Source organism: Hevea brasiliensis, chromosome 10 (genome assembly GCF_030052815.1).
Source record: "Hevea brasiliensis isolate MT/VB/25A 57/8 chromosome 10, ASM3005281v1, whole genome shotgun sequence".
Taxonomy (NCBI): Eukaryota; Viridiplantae; Streptophyta; class Magnoliopsida; order Malpighiales; family Euphorbiaceae; genus Hevea; species Hevea brasiliensis.
The window spans coordinates 69,687,971-69,713,845 of NC_079502.1; positions in this window are offsets into that span (position 1 = coordinate 69,687,971).

Here is a 25,875-nt window from a genome sequence, read left to right on the forward strand (position 1 = left end):
ACTTGTGAAAAGGGTAAATTGCATTATATTGACAACATATTGAATTGTAAATTATGACATGTGATGCTAGAATCAACCTATCCATGATGCATAAAAAGGTCAATAATTTTATTGACCAGTGAAAAGCATAAAGATGTATAAACCCTACGAATAAAGAATTAAATATATAATATTGTAATATGCCCTAATTTGCCTAGTTGACTAGTTTGGATAGGTTGGCATGCCAATAGGATTCTGACAGCTGTTCTGTAAATGACTTTATGTCATACTATGTTTTATGGCTTATTATGCCATACTATGATCTTAATAGCCTATGGCTATATAGATTGTGTTATTATACTCGGCTTAATGCCTGATTGATTATATGGCTTTTTAGCCACACTATTTGCACACCGAGAGACACTTTGTGACCGATGGTGTGACGGCCCGAGGTACTAGATACCCAGTGTTAGTATATCCGTTTATCCAGTTTGGTCAGTGTATAGGCTACACTGGCAGTCAATTAAAATATTATTCAATTCAAGCAATTAAGTTAAGTTAAGTATAATGAAATTTCAGTATAATTAAGTTAAGTATTGAATGAATGAGTAAAAGAGATTAGCAAAAGAAACATAACAAAAATATAAATTGCAGAACTATAGAGACTTGAAATACAATACAGTTAGAATAATTTGTATACTGGGTAGTATTACTGAAAAGTTATAAACTAAGCACTTCCAAAGAGGAACAAACTAGTATATGGGATCATTGATGCTAGAAATACCTTACCAAATTAAATTGATTCCTGAGTATCTGAATTATGATTTATTTCTTTCTTTACTTATATATATTATTTCTTGTTATATTATTGCACCACTAAGCAGAAATGCTTAGAGCGATGGAATTGCTTCCTCGCGCAGGTACTGAAGGTAAAACTAGTAGACTGTCAACTGAGATTTTTGGAGTCCGCACTCTACGTATGTCAGAAGAATTGAAGGTTGTCACCTCCTCAGCAATGCATGTAGATAGGGCTCATTTTAAGCATGTTTTATAATCTGTACATTATAATTACTGCTATTATTGTAATGTGAATTAGCAACTGTAATTTTATTTGTATATTCTGTACTTGATAAATTTATGTACTTAGTTGGCAAATTATGCAAAATAATAAAATGTAAGAATTTTGATATATGAGTTAAGTATCTGATCATAATGATTCTGATTGAGATTGAGTATGAAAAATTTTGAGACTAATTCTGAGTTGTGAATTTGAGTATATATTGAAATTGTTTTTGGCAGGTTCAGAAGAACTGTTAGTCCAAATTACTGCCAGCACTCTGCTGGATTATCATTGAAATTTTTGAATTTTCCAAATTAGTCAGATTTTGATAAAAGTAAAAATAGCCTAAACCTCATATAAAGTTTTTGAACAAGTAAATCTAGAACTATAATGAAATCAGATAAGATCAGGTGCTCCGGCATGCCGTGTAGCACGCCTTGCTCGACTACACTGCAGACGGGTGAGGGGTGTTACAAATATATTATATAGTCTATTCTTATGAGATAAGAATACGAGTGACAGAATATATGGGACATTTGCTATAAATCAGAGTTCGCAGATAAAGGATATTTTGGTGGGCACATTATATCCAAAGAGCTGTCACCTCTTTTATCTCTATTGATCAGTATGAGATACTGATATGTATGGAATAGTGAGTCTCATGCCATCTGATATGAGATATCAAGATAAATACAGTGGGCACTTATGAGATAAGTAGGTCAAACTTGTGACATACAGATAACATGAACATAGCATTTACTCGAGTCAATGAAATATTATCTGTGTCATACTAGTGCATATAATCCTTAGACCTGAGATAACACGATTGTCTCTTATATGGGTGGTTTGAGTTTGATACCACTTAAATATCTGTATTGTGTATGGATATTTTGATGTGTGTTGGCTCACATTGGTCATATGTTAGGACAGGTGTTCAGTCAATAGGGGAACTGTAGCCTTGAGTAAATAGGGTTAAAAGTCCTATGTGGATTTGAGCTGTTCTTGACAAGATTAAGTTCCTAGCCAGGACGAGTGACTTTGTCAGGAAAGGTGTTTCCTGATGATAAAGTCTTACATGTCAAGAATCAGATTTCAAATAAGTGCATAAGATTCCATGATAAGGGGTTTGACTCAACCATGACTCTTAATGGGATTGGGATATAATACGTAAGGATTTTAGTGTATGGTGATGTATGATTAAAGGTTCATTTTAAAAAAATTTTTATTGCTAATTGGGTGGCCATGGCATGCTATGCTAGGTGTTAACCATGGTCTATGAGATGCCTAAAATGATTTGGAGAAATCATTTGTGGTCTGAAAGAGTTCCAATGATATTAAGAATTAATATCATTTCTCATTACCAGTTAGTAATGAGTCTAGTAAGTCACACACCTACACCAGTTAACCACCAATTTAATTATGATTTAATTGATTAATTAAGAAGTTTAATTAATTAATTAAATAGATTTGGTTTGCAATAAGATTAAAAAGTCCCTAGCATGACTTGAAACCAAATCTTGAATAATGGATGTAAATTGAATTTATATTTAAAGAGTTTAAATATGAATTTAATTGTGAAATTAATTAATAGAGATTAATTGATTAATTAATTTATATGTGATATAAATTAATTTGAGAGAGAAATTACGATTTTGGGTTGAGAACTCAAAATTCAATACAAGGGCAAAATGGTAATTTTATGGTGACACATGGCACTATGAGATGGTGACACGTGGCACCTATAGATGTGTGCTACTTATCTTCCATTAATGGAAGATCAATTGTTGATGATTTAATCTTGTATTGACAAGTGTCATAATGAGATTGAGACGCATAAAAGCTACATTAAATTAGAGCTTGACATGTGGTACTCTATTAATGATTTTTGTCTCTTGTATATAAATTGTAACGCCCTCGCTTTAGGTAGCCATACATTCTACTGTTTTGATGACTAACTTCTATTCGAACAGTCAGGATGTCTGGTACTACACTTAAACTAGGGTGAGGAGACATAAATTGATTGAATAAAGACCAAGTAAAACTAAAGAAAAATAAAAGAAATGAAGTGCAAGCAGGTTAAAGGAGCCGAGGTCCCGGTGATGGGTGACCTTAACGGGAAGCAACTGTAAAGATAGTTGCTAACCCTGAACTTGTGGAAAAATCCTATAAGATAAATATTGAAACTTAATTGAGGAATTTATAACATTTAAATGACAATAAAAATGTCAAAGGAATGCAAGGAAATAAAGTCAATCGATAAAGACAGTTATAACTCGATGAACACCATGAAGGGCATTTTGGGTTTTCAACCCAAAATAATTATTTCTCTTCTTCTAATCAATTTATATAAAATATAAATAAATTAATTAATCTTTATTAATTAATTTCTCATTAATTAAATTCATATTTAAACAATTTAAATATAGATTTAATTTATACTATACATCCAATAACCTAGATTTGGTTTCAAGTCATGCTAGGGACTTTGCAATCTAATTGCAAATCGAACCTATTTAATTAATCAATTAAACTCTTTAATTAATTAATTAAATCATATTTAATTAGGTGATAACTTGTGTATGTATGTGACTTACTAGGCTTATCACTAATTGGCAATGAGATATTATATCAACTTTTAATATCATCCGAACTTTTTCTTACCATAGATGATTTCTCTAAATCATTTTAAGCACCTCATAGACCATGGTTAACGCCTAGCATAGCATGCCGTGGCCACCTAATCAGTAATAAGGTTTACCTTAAATGAACCTATAATCATATGTTACCATGCACTAGAATCTCTCTGTTACAAAATCCCAACTCAAGCTGAAGTCATGGTTTATGCCAAACTCCATTTTCTATGGATATTATGTTCTCTTTTAATTCCAGTTCTTGATTAAAAAGATTTTCTCATCAAAAACTCTTTCTGAATAAATCTATCTATCCTAGCCAGGAACTTGAAACAGCAAGAACAATTAAATAAACATAGGATTTTATCCCTATTTACTTAGAGGAACAGATTCCATCTTGATCAACACCTACCTCCATATATAACTAGTAGGAGCCAACACATGCCCATATACCCATACACAGTACAAGTATGAAAGTAGTATCAAACTCAAACCACCTATATACAAGATAACTATGCTATCTCAGGTCTAAAGATTATATACACTGATATGATTTATGACAATGCATTGATAAGAGTAAACTCCATGTGCTTGTCATAAGTGTCACTGGTTCGGCCTACTTATCATGTATAAGTGCCTATCATGTTTGTTATATGGCATGAGACTCACCATTCCATCTTATTTATATCTCATATAAATAACTTGGGAACAAACATGAATACAATCTTTCTGGATAAGTCATGTCCTTATTATGAAGTATCCTCGATTGTAAACGTATTTATGATACTTTGTACTAGAAATACTATCACTCATATTCTTAACAACTTAAGAATAGAATTTCTAACAAAATATCAATGTACCTTTTCTATTACATAAATATATTATGTAAACGGAAAAGTGGAAATGCCATTTATTAATAAAAACATGTACAAGATACATACTAAATGATATGCTCTAGGGCATACTACTAACAATCTCCCACTAGCACTAGAGCCATTCATTACAATATCTTAAACCCATCTTCTCAAGATGTCGGTCTAGCTAAGTCTGTGATATAGGCTTAGTGAATGGATCAGCTGGATTTTTAGCTGATGCTATTTTCTGCATGGCTACATCGCCTTCTCCAACTATTTCTCTGATAATGTGGTAACGCCTTTCTATATGTTTAGATTTCTGGTGAGACCTTGGTTCCTTAGCCTGTATGACTGCTCCATTGTTGTCACAGTGTAGTGGAACTGCTGACTCAATGGAAGGAACTACTGTAAGTTTTGTCATGAACTTCTTTATCCAAACAGCTTCCTTTGCAGCATCTGATGCAGCAATATACTCAGCCTCGGTAGTAGAATCTGCAGTCGTGCTCTAATTGGAACTCTTCCAATTGACTGCACCTCCATTACAAATGAACACATATCTAGAGGTAGACTTTCTATCATCAATATCTGATTGGAAATCAAAATCAGTATAACCATCCAATTACAAGTTTCCACCTCCATAGATCAAGAATAAATCCTTAGTTCTTCTCAAGTGTTTAAGGATATTCTTGACAGCTATCCAATGTTCCAAACCTGGATTGGATTGATACCTGCTAGTCAAACTAACAGCATATGCGATATTGGGCCTAGTACAAAACATTGCATACATTAAACTTGCAATAGCCGAAGCATATGGAATCCTGGCCATCTTATCTCTTTCTTCAGGTGTCTTTGGAGATATCTCTTTAGAAAGATGGATACCATGTCTCATTGGTAACAATCCTCTCTTGGAATCAAGCATGTTAAACCTCTTTAACACCTTTTCCAAGTATAGACTTTAGAATAAACTAATTATTTTTTTTGCTCTATCTCTTTAGATGCGAATCCCAAGAATATAGGTTGCCTCCCCTAAGTCTTTCATGGAGAATGTATTTGACAACCATACCTTTACAGTTGTCAACATACCTGTGTCATTACCCATCAACAGTATGTCATCCATATATAAGATAAGGAAAGTAATAGCACTGTCACTAACCTTCTTATATACACATGGCTCATCCTCATTTTTGATAAAACCAAAGGATTTAATGGCTTCATCAAAACAGATGTTCCAACTCCTCGAAGCTTGCTTCAATCCATAAATGGATCACTTTAGCTTGCATACCTTGGAACCATCTTGGGATTCAAAACCCCTAGGTTGTTCCATGAAAATGTTTTCTTCAATGTATCCATTGAGAAAAGCTGTTTTGACATCCATCTACCAAATCTCATAATCATAGTATGCAGCTATTGCTAATACAATCCTAATTGATTTAAGCATGGCAACAGGCGAGAAAGTCTCCTCATAGTCGATTCCTTGCCTTTGGCAAAACCTTTCACTACTAGCCTTGCCTTATAGGTCTCTACCTTTCCATCAGAACCAATTTTCTTCTTGAAAACCCATTTTTTCGCTGTAGGTACAATACCTTCAAATGGGTCAACAAGATCCCAAACTTGATTCTTATACATGGAATCAATTTTAGATTTGATGGCATCAATCCATTTTGAAGAATCTTTATCTGATATAGCTTCTTCATAAGTAAGTGGATCATCTCCATGATCTACTTCTTCATGAGTAGACAAATCTTGTTCTTCTTCACGAAGGAAACCATATCTCACTGTTGGGTGAGATACCCTGATTGTTCTACGAGGAACAGATGTAGATGTTTCATCAACGGGTATAGGTTGACTAGATGGATCTATATCCATCTGATCTGTTGATTGGTTAGAATTCTCTAATTCCATCTCTATTTGCCTTCCTTTGCCTCCTTCTTGGACAAACTATTATTCAAGAAATGTGGCATCTCTACTCACCACAACCTTTTGTGATGTAGGCAAATAAAAATAATATCCAAAACTATCTTTTGGATATCCAACAAATCTTAACATGCTTAAGACTTGGTTTTCTTCCATGCCATATCTCATAAGGCGTGGAAGAAACTGATTTTGATGGAATCCGATTTAGAATATACAAAGCTAATTCTAATGCAAATCCCCAAAAAGAGATTGGCATATCTGTATAGCTCATCATACTACTTACCATATCCAATAGGGTACGATTTCTCCTTTCAGATACACCATTCAGCTGTGGCATTCCTAGAGGAGTCAGCTGGGAAACAATGCTATGCTCTCTCAAGTATTCATCAAATTCAGTACTCAAATATTCACCTCCACGATCTGATCGAAGAGCTTTAATACTCTTTCCTGTTTGATTTTCTACTTCAAATTTAAATTCTTTGAACTTTTCAAAAGATTCATGTTTGTATTTCATCAAATACAAATACCCAAACCTTGATTTATCATCAGTAAAGGTAATAAAGTAATGAAAACCACCTCTAGCCATTTCCTTAAATGGACCACATACATCACTATGTATTAGCTCCAAAATATTTTCAGCTCTTAGCCCTTGTCCAACAAAGGGTGATCTAGTCATTTTGCCCTGAAGGCAAGATTCACAAGTTGGAGTAGGCTCAGAGCCCAATGAGGATAGAATCCCCATTTTCTCCAGTTTTGCAATCCTATCTTCTACAGCATGACATAACCTTAAGTGCCAAATATGTTTTGAACTTGAGTTGGTTTTCACCATGGCATTGCATTCATTTAGATTACTTGCATTCATTTTGTGTTTGTCATTATTATCTAAATAATAAAGACCTTCATTCATATAACCCAAACAAACATATTTATTTCCAAAATAAATATTGCAAACATCATCTGTGAATTGAAATTCATAGCTATTTCTAGTCAAACTAGATATAGAAATGATATTCTTAAAAGCATCAGGTACATAAAAAATATTATCCAAACACAAAACATGTCCAAACATGTAAAAAGATTTAGATCCTATGGCTAAAGCTTCAACAGTTGAACCATTGCCAATCCGGACTCTAACATCTTGAGAACGCAAGCTGCTACTATTTGCTAGTTCTTGCATATCATTAGAAATGTGAGAACTGGTACCAATATCTAAAATCCAAGATGTAGATGAACTATGAGTATCATCAGAATCTAAATAACAAGATATGGACATACATTCCGAAGGTTTATCCTTCTTATCCTTCAGAGAAGCAAGATACTCTGGGCAGTTCCTTTTCCAATTCCCATCCTTCTGGCAGTGGAAACACTTTCCTTTGCCTCCATCAACTTTAGTCTTCCCTTTCTGTTTAGCTATTTTCTTGGAAGGACCAAGAATCTGAGGTTTCTTTTTCTTATTGCCCTTCTTCTTGTTGGACTTTCCAGCAGAAGAAGATACAATCAAAGCAACCTCTTTTCCTTTATTGCCCGACATATTCTTTTGGGCAATAACCAGCATGTTGAGTAAACCAGCTAAGGTACATTCCTGTTTAGTCATATGGAAATTTGTCACAAAATTCCCAAAAGACTCAGGAAGGGACTGAAGGATCAAATACGTCTGTAGTTGAAAATCCATGTTGAAGTCAAGATGTTCCAACTGCTCAATCAGCCGAATCATCTTGTAGACATGATCCCCAATATTCTGTCCCTCAGACATCCTCATGTGGAACAGCTGCCTAGATATCTCATACCTAGCATTCCTACTGTGCTCACCATATAACTCTTGTAGGTGAAGGAGGATCTCACTAGCACTCTACATGTTTTCATGCTGCTTCTGTAACTCATTACTCATAGAAGCAAGCATGTAACACTTAGCTCTCATATCATGCTCCTTCCACTTCTCCAAAGTTTCATGTTCCTCTTGAGTGGCCTCTGGAGGTAAGGGACCAGAAACATTTGAATCTAGAACATATCCTATATGTTCAAGGTTCATGACAAGTTTCAAATTTCTTAGCCAATCAGAGAGATTAGGTCCAGTCAACCTATTGCGATCAAGTATGCTTGCAAGGATATTGGATGGTGGTGGTTGTTCTGTGCTCATTATTATCAGAAAATTAACTGCAGAAAATAACCAGATTAATTAGTAAATGTATCAAGTAATTAACTAAAATGATTATGGTCTTTTAATCAAATTGGTCCTCCCACTAACTTAGCCAATCCTACACTTCCAAAGTAGAAAATGAAAATCCTAGCTGGATGGATTTCTAGTGGGTGATTGAATTCTTATAATTCTATTGATCATCCTCACGTACATCCATTATTGGAATTACAATAAACTATAAGTGAGCAACTCCTTACCCATCACATCTCATGTGAGGTTCAATCCTTTACCTAGCCCTTAATGCTCAAAATCTCAGGTACATCCATTATTGACTTATCTTGAATTAGTTAAGTTGATCCCATTGAGCTAGTAATTATGAAAATAATTTTAATGTCCTCAGGTACATCCAATATTGGCCACCAAACCATTTACATATTTACAACATCTCATGCTTAACAATTATTTTTAAGAAAATCTCTTAAATTAATTGCATCTTATGCAACTATTTAAAATTTCTTAAAATAATTGCCTCAATGGAGGGCCCATGTTATAATTACTTTAATTGCAGCATTTCCAACTTAATCATTTGTTTGGAAGATTTTATAGTCATCCTAATTACTATTAAGGTATCACTTTACACATTATCCATTTAGCATGCATATATCATATAATTGCATACATTCCCATACATCTCATACATTCATGGATAAGCAGTAAATATGGTATGATCATAGACTTTATAAGGGATTCAATTCTGAGCCACCAAGAATTGAATCAGGGCATTCCTAGGTGCATTTCATTCATTCATTTTACAAGAGTTGCTGAAGGAGTACATAATCAACACTTGATCTTGAATTCCTCCCATTGGTCCCACCAATGCTCTTGACCTCATTGAACTTCTTGCAATCCAATATTGCATGGTAATCCTTGGCATATCAAGGCCAATTTACAAGAACTTAAATAAATGAAATTATAACAAAAAATTATTACAAACTTAATAATACATGCCCAAAATAAATTAATTAATTTACAATCCCAAAGAAACATAAAAGAAATAAATCCAATCACATTGGTCTTTTATAGTCCATAATCATCTATCATGCATATCACTATTTAACAATTAAATAAAACATAGATACTTAAATTAAATTGAATATCTCATATTCAACTTAAAAATACAGATTTGAATATAATTCAAATAAATTAAAAAATTCAGATTTGAATCACATTCAAACAACCTTAAAAATTTAGATTTGAATCACATTTAAACAATTTTTAAAAAATCATATTTGAATCACATTCAAACAATTTTTAAAAATTCAGATCTGAATATTATTCAAAAAACTTTAAAAAATCAGATTTAAATATGATTCAAACAACTTTAAAAATTCAGATTTGAATCACATTCAAACAATTTTTAAATTTCATATTTGAATCACATTCAAACAATTTTTAAAATTCAGATTTGAATCAAAATTTAATTGTGTGATTAAAATTCTAATTAAACAATTTAATTAGACATAGGATGAGCTTTTAGATCATTCAAAAATTGCAAATTAAAAAGCCAAACCTTTGCACCACCCATGTAGCCAAACCATGCGCACCATTGATGGTGTTCTTCAAGCATGTCGCCATACATCCATTGCAACGAGCAATGGATTAATCATCTCATGATTAAATCACAAAATTAAATCATATAATCAACAATCTAAATGGCAAATATAGTGGGTTTGATACCAATTGAAGGAGCAGAAGCATGAAAAAACACAAGTTTATACCATTGAATTCAAAAATTTTCACCTAGGGTCACATGCATCATGCAAGATTTATTTTTATCTATTTGATTTCAATGATAAACAACATATTAAAACTCTTTTAATATGTTTTTGGATCTGTATTTGTCATTTAAGATTTTAAAATTAATCAGATTAATTTTAGAACCCTAGATTAAATCAAGAACAAACACACTAACCTCTTGATGCACTGCAGTGTATTTGTGCCTTTGAGATGCGTCTTCAGGACACCAGATGTTGTCCCTCTAGCTTGTCCACACCAAGAACACCTATGGCAGCTCTTGAACAGCTTTTAAAGCTTTTTCTATTATTTAGAAAATCAAGTTCTGCCTTTTAAGAGATTAAAGATGTAAATAGGACACTAGAAACAATTTATAGTATTTTTAATTCAAGAGATTGTTTGTTAATCTCTTGGAAAGATAAGAGAAGAAGATGAAGAAGAAAGAAACCTTCTTGGGTGGCAGCACCAAAGAAAGAGGCTGCTGGTTGGGTAATTTTTTTTTTTTTCATAACAACACTTATATAGTTTGGTCAACACATTAAACCCTTGCCACATGTCACCCTTTGATTGGTTCTAGGTTTAATTGAACCAATCACATTGTGCCAAGTGTCAAACCTATATTTAATCTTGATTTTAATCATCTTACATGATTAATAGACATTTGGCAAGCTTATGTGTAATGCCATGTGTCACCATCTCATGGTGCCACATGTCATCCTGTGAAATGACCAAAATACCACTGCGTCTTAATTTTGGGTTCTCAACCCAAAATAGTTATTTCTCTTCTTCTAATCAATTTATATCAAATATGAATTAATTAATCTTTATTAATTAATTTCTCATTAATTAAATTCATATTTAAACAATTTAAATACAAATTTAATTTATACTATACATCCAATAACATAGATTTGGTTTCAAGTCATGCTAGGGACTTTGCAACCTAATTGCAAACCAAATCTATTTAATTAATCAATTAAACTCTTTAATTAATTAATTAAATCATATTTAATTAGGTGATAACTTGTGTATGTGTGTGACTTACTAGGCTCATCACTAATTGGCAATGAGATATGATATCAACTTTTAATATCATCAGAACTCTTTCTTACCATAAATGATTTCTTTAAATCATTTTATGCACCTCATAGACCATGGTTAACACCTATCATAGCATGCCATGGCCACCCAATCAGTAATAGGGTTTACTTTAAATGAACCTATAATCATATGTTACCATGCACTAGAATCTCTCTGTTACAAAATCCCAACTCAAGCTGGAGTCATGGTTTATGTCAAACTCCATTTGCTATGAATATTATGTTCTCTTTTAATTCCAGTTCTTGATTAAAAAAATTTTCTCATTAGAAACTCTTTCTGAATAAATCTATCTGTCATAGTTAGGAACTTGAAACATCAAGAACAATTAAATGAACATAGGATTTTATCCCTATTTACTTAGAGGAACATATTCCATCTTGATCAACACCTACCTCCATATATAACTAGTAGGAGCCAACACATGACCATATACCCATACACAGTACAAGTATGAAAGTAGTATCAAACTCAAACCACCTATATACAAGACAATTGTGCTATCTCAGGTCTAAAGATTATATGCACTGATATGATTTATGACAATGCATTGACAAGAGTAAACTCCATGTGCTTGTCATAAGTGTCACTGGTTCGGCCTACTTATCATGTATAAGTGCCTATCATATTTGTTATATGGCATGAGACTCACCATTCCATCTTATTTATATCTCATATAAATAACTTGGGAACAAACATGAATACAATCTTTCTGGATAAGTCATGTCCTTATTATGAAGTATCCTCGATTGTGAACCTATTTATGATACTTTGTACTAGAAATACTGTCACTCATATTCTTAACAACTTAAGAATAGAATTTCTAACAAAATATCAATGGACCTTTTCTATTACACATAAATATATCATGTAAACGGAAAAGTGTAAATGCCTTTTTATTAATAAATACATGTACAAGATACATACTAAATGATATGCTTTAGGGTATACTACTAACAACAACCTCATATAAATGAGACAAATTAACTTAATAACTAAAAGATCTCATCATCTTCTTTATTTGCTCTTGTTGGCCTAACACCATGGCTTCACCTTCCACCATTTTTCAAGCTTTTCAAAGCTTGATTTCCCTCTATTCTCACCCGAAAACCCCTAAGTCCCTTTATTAAAACTTGCTCCTACACCTTGAGGAAGGCTTTGATAGCTAAGAAAGTGAAAGAATTTGAAGTTTAGGCAAGGTCAGTTTGGCCCAAGTTGAGGTTAGTGCACTATCTATACTTCCCTTCTTTTATAAGCATGATTAGCATGTTAAACTAAGTTAATTTCATGAAATTAAAAAGGAATACCATGAGTAAATGGAGCTCTAAAATTCAGTAGCCATGGGAATGATGGGAGATTGATGAATTGTTGAACATAATTGAGTTTACTAGTGTTGATTTACAAGTAGATATGAATAGCATGATGATGTGCATGTGTTATGCATGAGTTGAGAATTTGAAGTTAGGGTTTTGACCCAAAAATTAGGGTTTTGTGTATTGATGCCTAATTGAGTTTCTTGAGACCATTTTTTGACTATTTGAAGTTCCATAATTGTGATTGAAGTTTAGAAGTTGGGTGAAATTAATGGTGGGAGTGTTGGATTTCTGTGCAGGATTCTGGACCTATGAGTCCAGCAAGGTTATGTGGCCATAAGTAGAGCCACAATGCTCCAATTAGTGTGAGACAAATTGGAGACGAAACTTAGGACAATTTGTCACATTTTTTGTGTGGAGACCCTACCCAAAAACTAAACCTAACATGACCTAAAGTTGACTTGAATCCGGCTAACCACATGCTGGACTTGGAAAAATGAATATATAAACAGTAAATGTTCAAATGGCCATAACTCACTCTAGGAAAGTCAGAATGACCTGATTCTTGAACCATTGGAAAGGTTAGACATAGAAGCACATTTTTCATGGAAACACAGAGCCTAGTTCTGACTCTAACCCAACCAAATTGTTAGAAAAATTTAGGTCAACAATTTTGACAAGAACCAAAACTGCCCTGAAATTCTGGATTTTGACCTACCTAACCAGTTTTGGCAAAAATGCCATAACTTGGTCCAAAAAACTGAAAATGTAGTGAAACAAAAGCCAAAATCTCTATAAGACTTAGAAATACAATTTTGGTGTTTTTACCAAAACCCTGAACCTAATGGAACTTGGCCAAATTGTTAGAACAAATCTGTATTCCAAATGCTAAAATTGAACTACATAGCCACTTGACCCCATAATAGTATTTAAATGATATCTCCCACTAGGAAACTCTAATTGGAATGACCCATATTGTTATGGAAACCTAAGAAATAGAACTCCAACTTTGATTTAGGAACTTTCCTCAAATTTTGAGTGTAAGAACCCTAAAATGGGAATCAAAGACACTGACCTGAACCTGAAATCCTGAAGGCACAGGGTTTAAGAGTCCATGTCAGTTAATTAGCTATAACTTACTCTAAATAACCTGAAAAATTATGATTCTTGAACTTGAGTGACTCTAAGACATAGGAGAACAACTCATATGAATGTCATTAGGCATAAATATGACTGTAACATGTCCAAATGGTTAGAAAAAGTTTGGATTCCAGAATCTGCCTGGTTCTGGAACCATAAAGGGTCAATGAACCAGTTTTGGTCATTTGACCATAACTTGAGTTCTAAAACTTCAAATAACATGATTCGAAAATGAAAACAAAGATAAGTCATAGAGGAACAACTTCCATGAAGGAAAAGTTGCCAAACAGTGGTCATATCTTGACCAATTTGTTAGGTAAAATTAAGATACCAAATCTGGACCTTCAGAAAGGTTCATAAAATGACTTGTCATATGATATGAAACTAACTAAAATGATTTGCTAAACATAAAAGTGACATGAATATGCATGTGGGACTTATGTTTCCTATCACAAGTAACATGAAAATGATATGAAATACAAATAGTACGTAACATGAAATAATGAAACTATATGTACTTAATAATACTACTTTACTCAAAGTATACCTAGACTTATGTATATAGCATAGATTGATTGTTATACCAATTAGGGACTACAAATTGCAGTGCTGCCTATATGAATGGTCATTGATAGACAATATCTATCTAATATGGTTATTCCTCTGGCTTTATGCCAGCCCGTTGGCTATAGTACCTATTATGATTTCTGGCTTTATGCCTGCCCACTAGCCTTGTGCCTGACATGATTAATGTATACATAATAGACATACGGATGTCTAACTAGTATACTTGTCACACCTTACCTCTCAATAAGGCATAACATGATCCCGTAGTATATCTAATGGAATACCGAACTTCGCCTACTATTAACCCATTAAATATACTACAAGGGATTTTAAAATCTTTTTCATTCATTTTAAATTGTAAAGTGATGTGAAAGCATTATTTACAAACCTTTAGTTGGAGTTTATGTCATAAAATAAGATTTTGAATAATTTGTTTTCTGTAAATTTTATAAAAATTTTGGCAGAGTGTCGGCTGTATTTTGAGGAAACAGTTCTTCAAAAACTTATAAAAACACTCCCAATATATTTATTTCAACCCCAAACTCCAATATAGTTTCAATTCAACTCAATTTCAACAAGACAATCTCCACAAATTTCAAGTAACTCATCACTAAAACCTTATAAAAAGAACTCAAACATTTCATTATCGAGGAATAATAAGTTCACAAATATTTACATGGGTCAAAATAAAATTTTAAAATTTAATAGACAATGTTTATACAGTGTTTATACAACTGCTCAAGTCCAAAAGTAAATACATACATAGTTATATCTGTAAATTACAATAATATTTATAAGGGTATAATATGTATACTCGGTAGTGACTCCCAAAAAGCTAAACAATCCAATTCACAAGCAGCCTACTCTGCTGCTTTCTCTATCTCTCTACCTGTGACAGCAACAAAGAGCTATCGCTGAGCCAAAGACTTAGTGGTTTACAACATAAAGAAAATGATAATTTAAACAACAAATAATTCACAAGTAAATCACTTGATATGTTAACACATAAAATCATGCTAAATTTTTAAAATCTAGAAATTTCTTAAAGGAATCAAATTTCATTTCATAATTTATCAAATAATATTTTTGATAAGTCACACAACTTAATCATGACACTGATGTCCAATTTGTCCCAATAGCCAATGGCTAATGAGGAATACCATAGCTAGCTAGCAAAATATATGAGTACTCATTCTATTTGTCCTCAACTGACACACACAGGTCGACACTTCAGCCAGAGAGGGATTTTAAAATCAATTCGTCCCACTAGGCAAGCTAGTGAGGAATTCAATCAATTAATCATGATTGTTGTGGTTTCAAACTATTTTGCATGTCTTCTAAGCATTAAAGTATCCATCAAATTACATTCAAACTAATTTCTCAAGAATTAAGTCAATAGCATACAAATTGTATCATTCAACATTTTTTATATAAGAAAGCCATAAATTTATTTTACAATTTAATCCAATCAAAATTCAAATTTAAAATCAAAAGAAAGCAATGGTTGTGCATAAACTTTCTGTGAGTCGCCTCTTGGCGTTGACTCACTTTGTCTTTATCCTTCTCAGTGTCTTTTTCTACTGAAACACACAATTTAATGTGTTTCAGTATTCCATTAAATCACTTATAATAAGAAATTCCAACAATTAATTTTTTGCAGGCTTAATCTACCCACTATGATTTATAAAGTTTGGGTCCTTTACATTTTTAGTTGTGGTGGTACTATTCATTATACTATTCAGGTCAAAATGTTGACTTTTAAATTTTAATAAGTATTTTATTTCTAATTATGCCCACATACCACATTTTGGGTCACAATTTTGTTGTAATTGATTGCCAATTATATTTCCAAGCTCCATAAGTGTATTTCCAAAATTTCAGTTTTTATGTCCAATGTTCACTGTTCCATTGAACCTATCTATAGTGAAAATTTGGCTAACTTCCCTTTATCAAAGTTCTTTGTTAGTGTGTCTTATTTAATTCCATTTTTGAATCACTCCATTTGGAGTTTTGTAGCTCAAGTTATGGCCATTAAATCATAACTGGCTGGATTAACCAAAATCCAAAATTCTAGATAACTTTTGGTTCTGGCAGATTTGAGGACCTAACTTTGGGTGGCAAATTAACTAGGTTATGGCTAGAATTTGGGTTTATATTCTTCATAAAAGTTGTTCGACTATGTCATAGCTTTCCAATTCCACAAAAATCAGGTCATTTGGACCTTTCTACACCAAGTTATGACCATTTGAACAAGTACTGTTCATATAGTCAATTCTGTACAGGGGTAGGGTACCTAATCCGAATTTAACCTAATTTTTCACCCACTTGTGGTCAGTTTTAGGGTAGGGTTTGTACATGAAAATTGTTGCATTATGTCTTAATTTTCATCTCCAATTGACCTCACACCAATCGGACCAACAAAATTCAATTTGCGCCACTTAAGTGGACCAAGGTCAAACTGCCCAGATTGGGGCAGCATCACATTCACCATTTCAATCCAATCTATGCATTCAATCACACTCCAATTCAATCTAATTGACTAATTTAAGCATTAATTTGGTCAATTCACAGTAGCTCATAAAACCCCCAAATTCGTCCCCCAAAACCCTAATGTCAGGAACCCTAATTCTCTAAATTGCACAATTTATGATTTTTAAGCATACCATACTTACCTACACACTCAATTGAGCTCACATACTCACTCAATTCCATAATTTCTCATCACATCCCATATCTCCCAAAGCTAGCCGAATTTACCTAAGCTCCATTCATGCAAATTTTGTTTTCAAGTTTCATCCTAAAATTTCATTTATTTCTACTCTCAATCAATCATTGATACTAAGAGAAATGGTTTGATTTGCTTACCTCAATTGATGCTTTTCTAATTTCTTGTTTCTTCAAATTTTCTTCAAGTTTTCTCCTCTCAATCTTTTCCTTGAGATTCAATTTGAAGTTTTCCACAAGTTTTAGAAGGGATTTATGGAGAAATTTAGGGTTACCAAAGCTTAAATTAGAGTTTTAATGGGGGAAGAAATGAAAGAGAGTGAGAGGAAAGAGAAAGTAACTCAGCCAAGGGAAGAAGAAGGGTCTTTTTATTTATTTTTTTTATTTCTCTCTATTTATATTTATCTCAACTTATTTTAATTAAATTAAACTATTTATGATGCCATGCTTGCATCACTAGGATAATGTCATGATTCATTTTTCTCTTATTTTTCTTTTCTTTCCTTATCCCACACCTTTCTTCTTTTATTGTATTTTTCAAAATATTACTTTCCAACATATTGATGGACATTTAGGCCAAAAGTCACCTCTAAGGGTGAATTGACCGAATTGCCCCTTACCAATCTGATCTGGTTTACCAATAGCAATGTATTGCTTCCCAAACCCTGATCTAATTATTTGACCTTGTTCTTAATTCTTTTATGTGGTTCTCTCATTTCCACTAGTTTCACAATAATGCCTAGGCCTACGATGTCACAATGTCTCATACGAAAATAGAGCAGCGACTGATCTCGCAGTCACATCCCGGTTTGGTTACCCATCATTGTGGCCTTAGCTCATTTGACCCTTTTATTGTAACAGCCCGATCCTTCTCCAGTTAGTATTGTTCGCTTTGGCCCATGGGCCTCACGGATTTGTCCCTTGGGAGGTTTCATTCCCAAAAGCGCGCTGACCAGGTGAGGAAGGCTCCCACATATATGGCCCAAATCTTTTCTTCCCGTTTCTGATGTGGGACACGAAGTTTCCACCCCAGTGCGTAGCTGGTTGAACAAGCACGTCCCAACCCCATCCCTGGGTCGTGACAAGCCCACCAGCTTCCGCCTGGTGCGTCCTCTCACCACACACCGTACTAGAGGGAGTCCAGCTCAGGAAGAGCCAAACCCAGACACTGATGAGGCGATACAAGGAAGTGAAGAAACAAGGTGGTAGCAACTCCTCGATTACTTAAGTCAGGTAAATTTCGAGGACGAAATTTAAATTAGAGGGGAAGAGTTGTAACACCCTCCCGGTAGCACTCCGTACATTCTACTGTTCCAGTGACCGGTGTCGGTCCGGACAGCTAGAACGTCCGGAAAAATATTTAAACTAAATTCGGGAATCATAATTAACTCAAATGTTAATAAGAAAAATTTAGTAAAAATTTTTGAAATAAAATACAACCAAGTTAAACGAGCCGGTGCCCTAGTGATGGGTAACCAGAGGGAAGTTGCGGTTCTCGCAACGAGGATCCCTAGACTCGGGGGAAAAATTATAAAATAATTTTTGGGACTCCAGAGAAGGGTTATTGAGGTTCCCATGGCATTAGAATGCCAAGAAAATACCTAGAAAAATTTTTCAATCGGTACAGACAATTTTAACTCGTTAAGCCAAACGGAGGGCATTTTGGTCATTTCGCCTTCAGAGGTGATTTTTGGCCGACTTGTCCAGTTGAGTAAATAATTAATATGACATAAAATATGAATAAATATTACTAAAAGTTAATGTGAAAATGAGTAGAGAAAAGAAGAAAAGAAAATGAAAGAAAAACCTAAATATGACATCACATGATGTCATTTGGAGGGCTTCCACCAATCACAACCTAATAAGCCAAATTAAAAAGAGAAAAATGACAAACGAAGACACAAAATTTCTGGTTCTTCTTCTTCTTTTGGACGTGAACCGCTTCTTGAGCCTTCCTCCATGGATGCTTTTTGAAGCTCTAATTTCCCATTAAAATCTTCCATATTTTCCCAACCTCCAAACACAAAAACTTGATTTTTAACCTAGCTTGAGAGATTGGAAGCAAAAGGGAGTGACTAGCTGAATTTTCAACCAAGGTTAGTGCTTTAACTTATGTTTATTTCTGTATTTTATAGAAGAAATTAGTAAATCCTACAACTAGATGCCATAGAAACTTGTAGATGAGTGAAAATCTGGAATCTGTACAGTGTATGCGTGAACAGTAAATTTTAAAAATTCATAACTGGAGTTAGGAATCTCAGATCAGGGTGATTTTTATTTCAAAAGAAACCTTAAGGAATGTTATAAAACTTTTTAGTTTTATGTCAGACTTGATTCTAATGTTAGGTTAGGGTTTGAGGACAAAACATTTTATTGCTCAGATGTGGACCCTGTTCTGCTGATTTCCTGTAACATGACAGCCACCTTCAATAAATCATAACTGGAGCTATAAAACTCGAAATGATGTGATTCTTGAGTCCTTGAAACGCTTATTGAATGCTCTAAAACCTTGTAGTTATGGCCAAGAGCTAATTGTGGTAGCTGCTGGGTGATATTTTTACATTTCCTTACTACTATCTTGCATGTACTGGATTATGGACAGGTTGCACCTTTTTAATTAGTTCTGCAATTTCCGATCTGATTTTGATGTGATTCCAATTGGAGATTGAGTTAGACATATGAGGGTTGAGTTCTGGAAAATATGGTCTTCAAATCTTGTTTCTATAAATTATAGTGATTATTTTTGCACCCTGTTTCTGCATGCTGATTGTGCACTGAGTGCACTATTCATTCTAGTAACATGTATATTGCATGAGCTGGAAATTTTAGAGAGAAACTTGGACCTTGCCTAGGTAATGGTGAAAGAACATTTAAGGGTCAATTAGTGACCATTTGAGGTAAGTTCACCATAATTTGAAGAGATTTAGAGTGATGTAAACTTAATTGGTAGGCTGCCTAGGGTAACCAGTAGGGAGGCTGTGATTCCAGCCCACTTGAACTGCCATATCTTTGGCTGTGTAGGTCCAATTGGTGTTTGGCCAATTGGACATGAAACTAGACTTATAATGGCACATTTTTGCTGAATAAAATCATGCCCAAAAGACCAAAGCAAGTGGACCAAAAGTTGGGCCCAATCCGGATACCCTGCAACAGCACCTGCAGAAACGACCAAATGAACAGTAACTGTTCATTTGGCCATAACTCACTGTAGATATGGTCAATTGACCTGAAATTTTTACAACAACAAGTTAAGACATAGAAAAACAACTTTCATGAAGAAACCTACCCCAAATTATGACCAGAACCTAACCCAAATGGCAGTCACTGTTCAAACCTGCAACTCTGCAGATTTTGATTTGAGCAGTAATGTTTGGATGGCTATAACTCTCTCTAGAAAACTTGGATTTAGGCGATTCTTGAACCGATGGAAACCTAAGGCATAGTATAACATTTCATATGAAGAAAGTTAGACCAAATTATGAACTTAACTTGGTCAAATTACTGACCAAAGTTGGACCAAAATCTGCCAAAACCCAAAAGTGCAGCATGAACAGTGCACGTGAACAGTAAACTTATTTTGGCCATAACTTGAGCTACAAAACTCAAAATGGAGTGATTCAAAAAAAGAAATTCAACTAGACAAAATAAGGAACATTTTCTATGAAGGAAGTTTTATCAAATTCCAACAGTAGATTGACCAATAGAACAGTGCAACTTCAGAGCACCAAAACCGAAAATTGGCAATTTTGCCAAAATGACCTAAGCTTTGAGAAAGTGACCAAAACCAACAAGTTTTAAATGTAAAATGTGGTACATTGGGAGTGTTAAAACCAATGTACCTATGATCTATGCAAAAGTCAACTTTTTATTGACTATTGAAGTGAATAGTGACATAAAAACTTGAAATTCAAAAATTGAAGAATTCAAAAGTATCAAATGCCCTAGTAGGCCTAATGTGATTGGTTTGGATAGGTTGGCATGCCAATAGGGTTACGATAGCGATCGCGTATGATGTATGGCTTCATTGCCATTCTGTGATGTGATAGCCTATGGCTATACTGATTATGATGTTTTACTTGGCTTTATGCCTTATTGCTTATATGGCTTATTAGCCATTCTGTTTGCACACCGGGAGACACATTGTGACCGATGGTGTGACGACCCGAGGTACCTGGTACCCAGTGCTAGTTTACCCGTTTATCCAGTCCGGTCAATTTGTATAGGTTACTTGGGCATGGAAAAGTATAACTGTAATTGAACTGATTGTTAAAGAAAATACGAAAATTAAATATCAGAAATGATTACGATAGAATACAAAGAAACTCAAGATCATGAAGAAAATAAATAAACAAAATGCATAAAGAAGTTAATATCATAAAACGTAATTAGCCATCGACTAAACATTAAGTTGGTAATTATTCAGTTCTTATGAACACAATGGCTAAGAAATTATGATTTTTATTTGCATATTATTTCTTTCTATTTTATTATTTGCACCACTAAGCTTTATGCTTAGCGCGTCGCTTTTGCAACGCGTGAGTGCGAAGATCTTGATCGAGAGCCGGTAGACCACGATTGGGTGAGTCCATCTGCGATTCTGCATAGTGTCCGTGTCACCTCACAGACTCTGATGCATTGGTAGGACACTAGGTGTCATTTTGGTATTTTGTAATTGATCTTATTTTCTCATGTGTAAATGAACTTATGAAATGTAATTTGATGCTCATGTAAATAATGAGAATTGTGTTTGTAAATGAAAAAGTGAATGTTTATCTGTGATATATATATGATTATCACATGAAATGAATGATTGAGAAATGAATGTGAACTGAAAAATATTGAGATTTTGATAAATGGAGTTGAGATGAATGAATAAGAATATAGGAAGTGTTTTTCACAGGTTCCGAAGAACGGTTTTCTCCATTTTTAGCTGGTACTCTGCCGGATTTTCTTTAAAATTTTTGGAACCTTAAATAAATTACAATTTCAATAAATGAATTATATTTCACAAATTATTTTCAAAACTATGATAAAAATGAATTAAGATAAAATAAAGTGCTCCGGCATACTGAGTGGCATAACTTGCTCGGCTACACTGTAGTCGGGTAAGGGGTGTCACATTTATGCTTTGTTTTTATTATTTCTACTTCACCTTTATGGAATTGCTATTAATTTTTGTTAATACCGTGTCTAAGTGATTTAAATATGGTTTTACACATCCTAATTGTTTGGGTAGACATTGGTCACCGAAACAGTGGAATGTACTGACTTAATGAACATAGGGGTGTTACAATTCTCTCCCCCCCCCCCCCTTAAAATAAATTCCGTTCTGAAATTTTACCTGATCTTAGTCTCTGAATAGCTGTGGGTGTTGCTGTTAGTAGTATGCCCTAGAGCATATCATTTAGTATGTATCTTGTACATATTTTTATTAATAAAAGGCATTTCCACTTTTCCGTTTACATAATATATTTATGTGTAATAGAAAAGGTCCATTGATATTTTGTTAGAAATATTATTCTTAAGTTGTTAAGAATATGAGTGACAATATTTCTAGCACGAAGTATCATAAATAGGTTCACAATCGAGGATACTTCATAATAAGGACATGACTTATCCAGAAAGATTGTATTCATGTTTGTTCCCAAGTTATTTATATGAGATATAAATAAGATGGAATGGTGAGTCTCATGCCATATAACAAACATGATAGGCACTTATAAATGATAAGTAAGTTTAACCCGGTGACACTTATGACAAGCACATGGAGCTTACTCTTGTCAATGTTTTGTCATAAATCATATCGAGGCATATAATCTTTAGACACGAGATAGCAGCTTATCTTGTATATAGGTAGTTTGAGTTTATCGCTTTCATACTTGTACTGTATGGGTATATGGGCATGTGTTGGCTCCTACTAGTTATATATGGAGGTAGGTGTTGATCAAGATGGAATCTGTTCCTCTAAGTAAATAGAGATAAAATCCTATGTTCATTTAATTGTTCTTGATGTTTCAAGTTCCTGGCCAGGACAGATAGATTTATTTAGAAAAGAGTTTCTGATGAGAAAATCTTTTTAATCAAGAACTGGAATTAAAAGAGAACATAATATTCATAGCAAATGGAGTTTGACATAAACCATGACTCCAGCTTAAGTTGGGATTTTGTAACATAGAGATTCTAGTGCATGGTAACATATGATTATAGGTTCATTTAAGGTAAACCTTATTACTAATTGGGTGGCCATGGCAAGCTATGCTAGGTGTTAACCATGGTCTATGAGGTTCATAAAATGATTTAGAGAAATCATTTATGGTAAGAAAGAGTTCTGATGATATTAAGAGTTGATATCATGTCTCATTGCCAATTAGTGATGAGCCTAGTAAGTCACACACATACACAAGTTATCACTTAATTAAATATGATTTAATTAATTAATTAAAGAGTTTAATTGATTAATTAAATAGGTTTGGTTTGCAATTAGTTTGCAAAGTCCCTAGCATGACTTGAAACCAAATCTAGATTATTGGATGTATAATATAAGTTAAATTTATATTTAAAGTGTTTAAATATGAATTTAATTAATGAGAAATTAATTAATAGAGATTAATTAATTAATTTATATTTGATATAAATTAATTAGAAGAAGAAAAATAATTATTTTGGGTTGAGAACTCAAAATTAAGACACAGGGGCATTTTGGTCATTTTGCAGTGTGAAACGTGGCACCATGAGATGGTGACACATGGCATAATACATAAGCTTGCCAAATATTTTTTAATCATGTAAGATGATTAAAATCAAGATTACATATAGGTTTGACACTTGGCACAATGTGATTGGGTCACTTAAACCTAGAGCTAATCAAAGGGTGACATGTGGCAAGGGTTTAATGTGTTAACCTAGCTATTTAAGTGTTGTTATGAGAAAATAAAATACAACCAGCAGCCACACTCCTTGGTGACGCCATTTTGCAGCCCTCCCTCTATTCTTCTTCATCTCTCATCAATTCAAAGAGATTAACCATCAATCTCTTGAATTAAGAACACTAGAAATTGTTTCTAGTGTCCTGTTTACATATTTAATCTCTTAAAAGGCAAAACTTGAATTTCTAATTAATAGAATAGCCTTTAGAAGCTATTCAAGGGTTGCCATAGGTGTTCTTGTTGTGGACAAGCTAGAGGGACAACATCTGGTGTCCTGAAGACGAATCTCAAAGGCGCAGACACGCTGCAGTGCATCAAGAGGTTAGTGTAATCGTTCTTGATTTAATCTAGGGTTCTAAAATTAATCTGATTAATTTTAAAATCTTAAATGGCAAATACAGATCCAAAAACATATTAAAAGAGTTTTAATATGTTGTTTATCATTGAAATCAAAATAGATAAAAATAAATCTTGCATGATGCATGTGACCCTAGGTGAAAATTTTTGAATTCAATGATATAAACTTGTGTTTTTCACGCTTCCGTTCCTTCAATTGGTATCAGAACCACTATATTTTCCATTTAGATTGTTTATTATATGATTTAATTGTGTGATTTGATCATGAGATGATTGATCCATTGCTGGTTGGATCAAGAGGTGTGGCGGCATGCTTGATGAACTCCAACATGGTGCACATGGCTTTGGAAGATCATGGTGCGCATGGTTGTTATTAAATTCTGCAATTGTTGCATGATGAAAGGTTCATCATATGACTAATTAAAATGTTTAATTAGGAATTTTAATCACACAATTAAATTATGATTCAAATCAGAATTTTAAAAATTATTTGAATGTGATTCAAATCTGAATTTTAAAAGTTGTTTGAATGTGATTCAAATCTGAATTTTTAAAGTTGTTTGAATCATATTTAAATCTGATTTTTTAAAATTGATTGAATAAAATTCAGATCTGATTTTTTAAAAAATGTTTGAATGTGATTCAAATCTGATTTTTTAAAAAATGTTTGAATGTGATTCAAATCTGAATTTTTGAAGTTGTTTGAATGTGATTCAAATCTGAATTTTTAAATTTGTTTGAATGAGATTCAACTATGAATTTTTAAATTTATTTGAATCATATTCAAATCTGGATTTTTAAGTTGAATATGAGATATTCAATTTAATTTAAGTATGTATGTTTTATTTAATTGTTAAATAGTGATATGTATGATGGATGATCATGGACTATAAAAGACCAATGTGATTGGATTTATTTCTTTTATGTTTCTTTGGGATTGTGAATTAATTAATTTATTTTAATTTATTTTGGGCATGTATTATTAAGTTTGTAATAATTTTTGGGTTGTAATTTCATTTATTTAAGTTCTTGTAAATTCGCCTTAGTATGCCAAGGATTACTATGTAATATTGGATTGCAAGAAGTTCAAGGAGGTCAAGAGCATTGGTGGGACCAGTGGGAGGAATTCAAGATCAAGTGTTGATTATGTACTCCTTCAGCAACTCTTATAAAATGAATGAATGAAATGCACCTAGGAATGCCCTGATTCAATTCTTGGTGGCTCAGAATTGAATCCCTTAGAAAGTCCATGATCATACAATATTTACTGCTTATCCATGAATGTATGAGATGTATGGAAATGTATGCAATTATATGATATATGCATGCTAAATGGATAATGTGCAAAGTGAGACCTTAATAGTAATTAGAATGACCATAAA